The 8508-nt window shown below is 39.8% G+C and overlaps 1 pseudogene; it reads left to right on the forward strand.

Annotated features, from left to right (window-relative positions):
* The first annotated feature begins 1160 nt into the window (after positions 1 to 1160).
* Positions 1161 to 1583, forward strand: LOC149224170 (peroxidase 1 pseudogene; annotated as a pseudogene).
* The last annotated feature ends 6925 nt before the right edge of the window (positions 1584 to 8508 follow it).

The raw sequence follows: 8508 nt of genomic DNA on the forward strand, positions 1-8508 counted from the left end.
TTCAGTTTTTGTAATAAGATGTATCTTTCTACCATGAAGTTCTTCACTTGCAGACTCTGGTCCTCCTTTGCTAAAGTTCAACACCAAGGGAGAAATCATGTTTTGAAAGTGTAAAAGAAAAACTGTGTTTGGAAGAGGCCGAATGTGTGAGTTTAAGGTAGTGCAACACATTGGGAAGGGTCGTGGCGCACACACACGATGTGACGCGTTGGGAAGTTGAACTCCGTGTTATTTTCTTATGGCGCGGTGCACCCAAGGGTTGCAATGCATTGGGTCTGCGCGTGGCGCACAGAGCCTCAAAGGCCAAATCACTTCCGCTCTGTGAAAATTCAATTTGTTTCAGTGCAATTTTCTCCAAGTAAGTTTGTCAAAGCATGTTTAATGATTTTTGGCTATGGCATTGTGGTTTAGAAGCGAAGAAATCAAAGAATTGAGGGGTGAATCCAACTCAAAGTAGGAACCATCTATAGAGACAGTTGAAGGTGAATATTGGCATGTGGTTGAGAGGCCAATAGAAGAAATAGAGTTATCTTTCACAGGTTTTATGTGGCAGATGTTGAAACTGGGGTTTTTGGGAGTGGGTTTCCAAAATCTATACCTGGAACACAATCTGGTGAAGTTGATCCATACGTAACATCAGGTTGGAACTTAAACAACTTTTCTCGGCTTCCAGGGTCAGTGCTATCATATGAAGGAGGAAACATCTCTGGGGCAGCTCATACTCGACCTGTATTTGTATGTGAATTCCCCCAACAGGTTCGTAATGCTGAAGTCGAATGGCTGAGAACCCATGGGACAGGCACAACATCGATATCGGGTGGCATGGACAGGGCAATAGGGCTATGCTGGAAGTTGTATGGAAGGCAAGTTTTCATTTGGAGTTACTTGTCTGGGAATGCCCCTCAGAGATGCATTGTTCTTGAGATTCCCAAAAGGCTTTGCTTACCTGAAAATGATGAAATAAGTGCTAAGCATGGGTATAAATGGACGGTGGCTGTGATTCCATGGGAGAAAGAAATGCGTAGGATAGATAGGACTGTCAAATAATGCAGTTCTGCAGTGCCTAGGAAATATGGAGTACGAACCAACTCGAGATTCACATATCTTTACTCTAACATTCAGCCAAATCCTCGTCCCACAAGGTGCTAGGAGTTCCACCTATGTTCATTCGTTTCCTCAATGAGTTTTCTAAGGATTGCAATGGATCGGTGCTCTTGAATTCAACAAATTCAACCAAAGCAGAAAAGGATGTGCTTCCGAATCAGAGTCTGAGAGGATTCCAAATAATTGACACAGCCAAAGGTGCAGTGGAGAAACTGTGCCCGGGCGTGGTGTCATGCACCGATATTCTTGCACTCGTTGCACAAGATGTTGTCCATATGTTGGGTGGACCATTCTGGAATGTTCCAATAGGACACAGAGATGGAGTGGTGTCTATCAAGAAAGAAGCTCTCACTAAAATTCCTCCCCCCACTGGGAATTTCTCCCAACTCACATCAATATTTGCCAGCAATGGTCTTGATGTTAAAGACCTTGTTGTCTTGTCAGGTGCCCACACTATAGGGATATCCCGCTGCAGCTAAACTGAAATTACAATGCAAGCCAGGGGACACAAATACAAGGGTAGAGATGGTTCCCGGTAGTTTTCAAACATTTGATACACATTACTACACCAATATAATGAAGCACAAAGAACTCTTTCAATCCGATGCCGCACTTCTGACCAACAACGAGGTACAAGCGTTTGTCAATATAGAATCATGGGGCTCGTCGTTCTTCTCATATTTTACAGTGTCTATGGAGAAGATGGGCAGAATCAGTGTGCTCACAGGCACTGCAGGACAAATACAACGACACTGTGCTTTTACAAATTAATTGGTCTTTGATTCTCTTTGCATATGTAATTGACAGTAATGTACGTTTTGATTTGAGAAAAATAAACTCCTCCTGCGAGGAGGCTTTCAAATTTAATTAAAAAAAAAAGAAACATATGTGGCGGATTTGATCCAGATTTTAGCATTAAAATATTGGAGACCTTTTCCCGTCTGTAAAGTGGCAAACCCATCTCCAGAAATTTGAGGGCGTTTGTGTGGGAATGTGCCAAGTGGCATTCATGAAATAGAGTTTTGGCCTAAAATCAACAACTACATGATTCTAGGCTCAAAATTTAGCAAAGGAATAGGATTCGACTACCTACTTTTGACTTCAGTTATGCTTCAAAGGATTTATAGCTACAGATTCCGCCTCTCCATTGGTCTTTTGATTGGAAAATGTAACGCTACCCCTTTCAGAACAGGTGGTTGGCTCTTCAATTTCTATTTTGTTAGTGATGATTAAATGATTCCTTATTCTGGTTCGATCCATTTTCTCATAGAAATCTTATTTATTGTATTGAAAAATCATTTTGTAAGGGGTTGGAATTTCTGGGAGCAGTGTGGAGGACAAACCCAATGCTTTCATTGTACAGTTTTGGTAGAGATTTTAATGAAATCATGCAGCTCTGATTCCTGAGATCCATGTGGTGTGAGTTTAGCATATGTTCTTCTTATTGTTTCATGAGTAAATTGTTATGTTTTCAATTCATTCATAATCGTTTCCAGCTGAATGTTTTTAAGTAAGAAAGGTAGAATTCAGTTTATTGCTCTGCCTGGGAAAAACATTCATCCTCTGTGTGTCTTCGTCTGTCTGAAAAGGATTCATTATATATGCCCTTTTCAGCTTCTCAACAATCTGTCCACTCCATATCATTTCAATTTGATTGAGAAACCTCATGCCTATCTTGCCTCACGAAATAATCTATATATTTGATTTAATTTCTCAATTACTACTGTCCTTTGGTCACATACAGCTCAGAAAATTTAGTCATTTAATCAATTACCTCTCTTTCATATCTATTTACTAGCCTAAAATTAGTTCTCATTTTAAGTCATCTCAGATCCTATTGAGTATTTTTACTGAGTTGAATCGGAGAGAGCCCTCTCCTATCCTCGTAGGGCTAGCTACGAGGCTGAGCGTGGTTTGTGGTTATCCTGAATTTTTCCTTCCTTCAACCTAAGGCAGATTTAGGCTCTAACATAGTGGCGACTCCACTGGGGAAGAAAATGGTTTGCTTGTTGATGTCATTAGTTTTCTAAACTACAGACGGAGCCTGAAGTTATGCCAGGTAGCCTTCGAAATGCTTTTGCTTTGCATTAGCGCAAGTAGATAAACGTTGCTTCAGTCAATCTCCAGTCTAGCTTGTAATTGTGACACTTGACTTGTAAATCGCCCCAGTACCTTTGAGAATTCTAAGCTTTGGATGATAAGTTTAGAATTTGAAAGGCTGAACAAGTTGTTTATGTCCCTTTGATTTCTTGAAAATAACACGTTGGCTTCAAAGAGATATACTAGAGCTAATCCAGATCCAAATCCTCCCCCTTTCTACGAGAATCCCAATTTGATTTCAAGAATTGTTTGTCAAGAGAGTTCTGTGACTCCCGTGTTTAAATCTCGTTCATGTCCTGCAATTTTTAAGTATCTTGAAGAGCTTGATTTTGATGAAAAGTTTGAATTGTCATTGTTTGAAACCAAATCCAAAAGTGCTCTTGGTTCTATAGTTCCAAATCCTGACTTTGCTGCAGCTCTTGAAGTTGAAAGAAATAATAAATCAATTGAGAATTTTATCTTAAAGCACCTCCAAAGTGAAATTCATGCTTCAAATATCGCTGATTTCCTAGAAGCTACATCAGCATCCCTTGGATCTTCCGTAATGGCATCCACTTTGAAAATCCATACCAAACCTCCTTTCATTCCCACCCTTCCCCCGTAGCCTACTATTGCTGATCAAAAGTCTGCTGTAAATTCACCTCCATCTACTCCTTCTACGTCCAAAATTGCTTCACCTCCGCATACACCTCCTCATACACCTCACACATCAGTTGCACCTTCTCCCCCAACATCTCTGAGGCCGATTGCCAATCCACCAAGAGCAATGGCTGCTTGGTTTGCACCTCTTGCGCTACCTCAAGTTTTGGGTGACATGCCTGTAGACTATCAGAGTAAAATTCCTTTGTTTGATGGCACTCCTCAAAGTGCCACGGCTCAGCAACATGTGGACAAGATGAAGGATTTCTTTGAGCTTCATGAGATTGATGTAGAAAACGTGACCACGAGATTATTCATGCAGACTTTCACAGGTGAGGTAAGAAAATGGTTCAGAGCTTTGACAACTAGAAGTATTCCCACATTAGAAGAGCTTCAAAGGCATTTTTGGATCGCTGGGAAGTCAAGAAAGATCCTCTTTAGATCACTTCTGAATACACCAAGATCAAGCGGAATGCTGGTGAGTCCGTGCAAGACTATTGTACTAGATTCAATGCGGTTTATAATGCAATTCCTGATGATTTAAAGCTCACTAGAAGGTCAGCTTTGCTTAAATTCCCGGATGGTTTTGATCCCAACATGGCTTATCAATTGAGAGAGAGAGATCCATCTACCTTAGAAGAAATGCAGAAAATTTCCGTTAGTGTTGAGGCAAATTTGAATGACAAGAGAGCTAGATTGAAAACCGAGAAGAGAGTTTCAATAAAGGAAGAAGCTTCTACTTCAGATCAGGTGCTCCGTAAGGTAGAAAAGATGATTGAAAGGTTGACACTTGATAAGCCTGAACCACAGATCTAGAATCCTAATTTCTGTGGACAACAACAACCTCAATTCAGGATCAAACAGTGTGAGCAGCGAGCACAAGAACCGGCATCACAACAGTAGCAAGTAAAGACACCTCTTTAGTAGAATTTTGTTGGTCCCAAATTTGATGATGAAGAACATGTAATAGGGGAAGAAAATCACTTCTTTACTCTTGATGATATGCCCACTTTTATCACTGAAGATGATGAGTATGCAGAAAGTTCAGCTATACAGCAGGATGCAGATTTTATCTTGGAGAATGATACAGCTCTTGAAGAGGAGTCGGATGAGTATCAAAGAGGGTATATGCATGCCTTGTCCACCCAGCAGCGTCAGTATTCATTACGAAATAGAAATGTCCCCATCAATCCAATTCAAAAGAGAAAGGAAGGTCCAACATCTAAGAATGAGCCACCTGTTGCACCAAATAAAGGGAAAGAAGTTACTGATCCTATGCCTAAAAAATCTCCATCAGCAAATGAACGATTCAATCAGCCCATTGTACCAAAAGATAAAACTGAGAAGAAAGAGGTTCCAGCCAAAGTGGTAGAGAAGACTTCTACTTTTAGTTTAGAAAATGAAATTTCTAAATTAAAGGTATCCATTCCCTTGACAGAGCTGATGAGGAACAACAGTTATAGAAGCCAGGTTTCCAAAATTTTGAATTTTGATCCCATGTCTGATATGGTGAGTGTAGAAGATGATCAACCTGAACTGATTTTTGGACCAGCATTGAATGGTGAGTCTCCAGATAGTGATGTACCTCCTTTTTATATCAGTTTGAGAGTGCATGAGTTTGTGTTGCATAATGCTATGTTCGATTCCGGCGCCTCCCACAATCTTATGCCGAAGGCTATCATGGAAAAGTTGGGTTTGGACATTACCAGAAAATACCATGATCTCTATTCATTTGATTCCAGCAGGGTAAGATGTATTGGGCTCATTAAAGACTTGGTGGTTAGTTTGGATCAGATTCCGGTAAAGAACATTTTGATGGATGTGGTGGTGGTGGATATACCTCCTAGATTTGGAATGCTCCTTTCCCGATCTTGGGGAGCAAAGATTAAGGGAACTATGTAGCTTGATTTCTCCTATGCAACGATTCTTGTGTTTGGTCAAATGAAAAAAACTTTATTGGGAGCAGGAAATGAAATACATGATTACAAGCAAGGAGAAATCAATTAATCATCCGATTAATTATGTACATACAGATTTAGAGTCTTTTGTTTTGTATTCAGATAGTTTCAATGAGATTGATAGTCAGTTAGTTGTAGCAGATGATATTCCACAAATAGCAGAGAATTTCAGAGAAGTTTTGAAGAAAGAAAGTCAAGGATAGGGCAATACCATTCAGCGATCAGAAAAGGGTAATGGACAACAAGCAGAAAAAATACAGCAAATAGAGTTTCAGCACTTAGAAGAAGAGGAAGATGGCCTCTGGACTATGGATTTAGATGGAGCAGTGGGAAGTGATGGTGTTGGAATTGGAATTTGGGTACGCAGTCCTTTTTTTGCTCCAAATAAAGTGCCGAGTAATGTGTGGGTATGTTCTTACAAACTTGCTTTTAATTGCTCGAACAATGAAGCTGAGTATGAGGCTCTGATCGCTGGCCTAAAGATCCTAAGAAAGCTGAATGCTAAGAGGATTGTTGTATATGGCGACTCCAAATTTGTGATTAAGCAAGTTAAAGGCAAATATCAAGCAAAGCATCCTCGGATGCAGGCATACCGAAATGTTGTCCTAGACATTTTGAAGCTGTTTTCTGATTACACCTTGACGTGTGTGCCTCGTATTGAAAATAGTATTGCTGATGCACTTGCTAAGGCAGCGACTAATTTGAAGATTCCTATGAACTCAAGTAATAAATTCAAAATCCATGTGAAACATCATCCGACTATCTTGGACAATCAGAGATATTGGCAAGTTTTCCAAGATGATGAGGAGATTGATGATTTTCTGCAAAACAAAGGTAAGCTCAAAGATACCTCAATTGATGTACAACATGATGACGGAAAAGATGATGTGCAAATCAATCAAATGGAATTGTTGCAGCTTCAGGATAATGTGATTCCTAAAGGCTTGATACCTTTAGAAGAAATCTTTGATCATGATGACCTAGCCCGCAAACCAACATTGCAGCCAACAGAGAAGGGAGTCAAAGAGGTGAATATTGGAACAGTCGAACATCCGAAGATGGTAAAGCTGTCCAAAACATTTTCACCAAAGGTAAAGGCCAAATATATCAGTTTGTTGTCATCTTTTGCCAATGTGTTTGCTTGGGACTATTCTGATTTGAAAACATATGACACCAATATAATTCAGCAAACAATTCCTATTAAGCCTAATCAGAAACCTTTCAAACAGAAATCTATTGGTGTCATATGACACCAATATAATTCAAACAGAAACCTTTCTAATTTGGTGCCCGTACGAAAGAAGACAAGTGAGATTCGTTTGTGCATTGATTTTAGGAATCTCAACAAAGTTTCATTGAAGGATAATTATCTGCTGCCAAAAATGGATCACATACTTCAGCGAGTAGTTGGAGCATCTTACATGTCACTACTCGATGGTTATTTCGGATATAACCAAATTTTAGTCCATGAAGATGACCAAGACAAAACAGTGTTCACCACTCCGTGGGGAACCTTTCATTATGCCAAAATGCCTTTAGGTTTGAAGAACGCGGGTGCCACCTTTCAGTGGGCAATGGACATGGCTTTCGCGAATGAGAAGGATGTCTTCTTGGTTGTATACCTTGATGATTTGACCGTGTTTTCCAAATCAGATGAAGAACACTTGTATCATTTAAAAGTTGTCTTTCAAAAGTGCAGAAAATATGGTGTGTCGCTGAATCCTAAGAAGAGATTTCTTGCCATGGATGAAGGCAAACTACTTGGGCATATTATCTAAAAGGATGGTATTCGCATTGATCCAGCACGTGTGGAAGCAATTCAGAAAATTGACCTGCCCCGGAATAAGAAGGAGATTCAATCGTTTAATGGTAAGATGAATTTTCTGCGCCGCTTTGTTCCTAATCTTGCTGAACATCTAAGGGAGATTACAAACATGCTTAAGAAGGATAGCCAAGTGATGTGGACGGAAGAAGCTGTAAAATATTTCAATTTAGTAAAATTGGCTCTTTCTTCAGCCCCGGTTCTAATCAGCTTGGATTATACTCAGGATTTTATATTGTTTTCATTTGCTTCAGAGCATACTATGGCAGCTGTATTAATGCAGAAAAAAGATGAGCATGAAAGACCCATTGCTTTCTTCAGCTGAACTATAAGAGATGTTGCGTTGAAATACAACATTATTGAGAAGCAAGCCCTTGCACTTGTTAAAGCACTGAAAGATTTCCGTGTTTACATTCTGCATTCCCATATTTTAGCTTATGTTCCTAATGCTGCTGTCAAAGATGTTTTGGTCCAAACAGATCTTGAAGGAAGACGTGGCAAATGGATTGCAGCTTTGCTGGAGTATGATGTAGAGATAAGGCCCACGAAGCTTGTTAAAGGACAGGGATTAGCAAAGTTAATGGCTGAATCAAATCTGCACGTCTTAGACATAAATTTGATTGCTGCTATGTCCGATGAAAATGAGGAAGGGTCGTCCATTCAGGTTGCTGAAATCTTTGTTCTTTCTCCATGGTATTCAGATATCATATATGTACTTCTGAATTTTTCCACGCCGCCTGGTATGGCTAGAAACAAAGCTAGAACTCTTAATTTAAAGGCTGCTAAGTTTTCTATTTTGAATTCTACACTTTATTGGAAAGATCTCGGTGGCGTTTTGTTAAATTGTTTGGTGGAAGAAGAAGCGAAGCAGGTCATGGAGGATTT

Source organism: Pinus tabuliformis, chromosome Q (genome assembly GCF_031772625.1).
Source record: "Pinus tabuliformis cultivar Carrire ecotype Pingquan chromosome Q, CPIR1, whole genome shotgun sequence".
Taxonomy (NCBI): Eukaryota; Viridiplantae; Streptophyta; class Pinopsida; order Pinales; family Pinaceae; genus Pinus; species Pinus tabuliformis.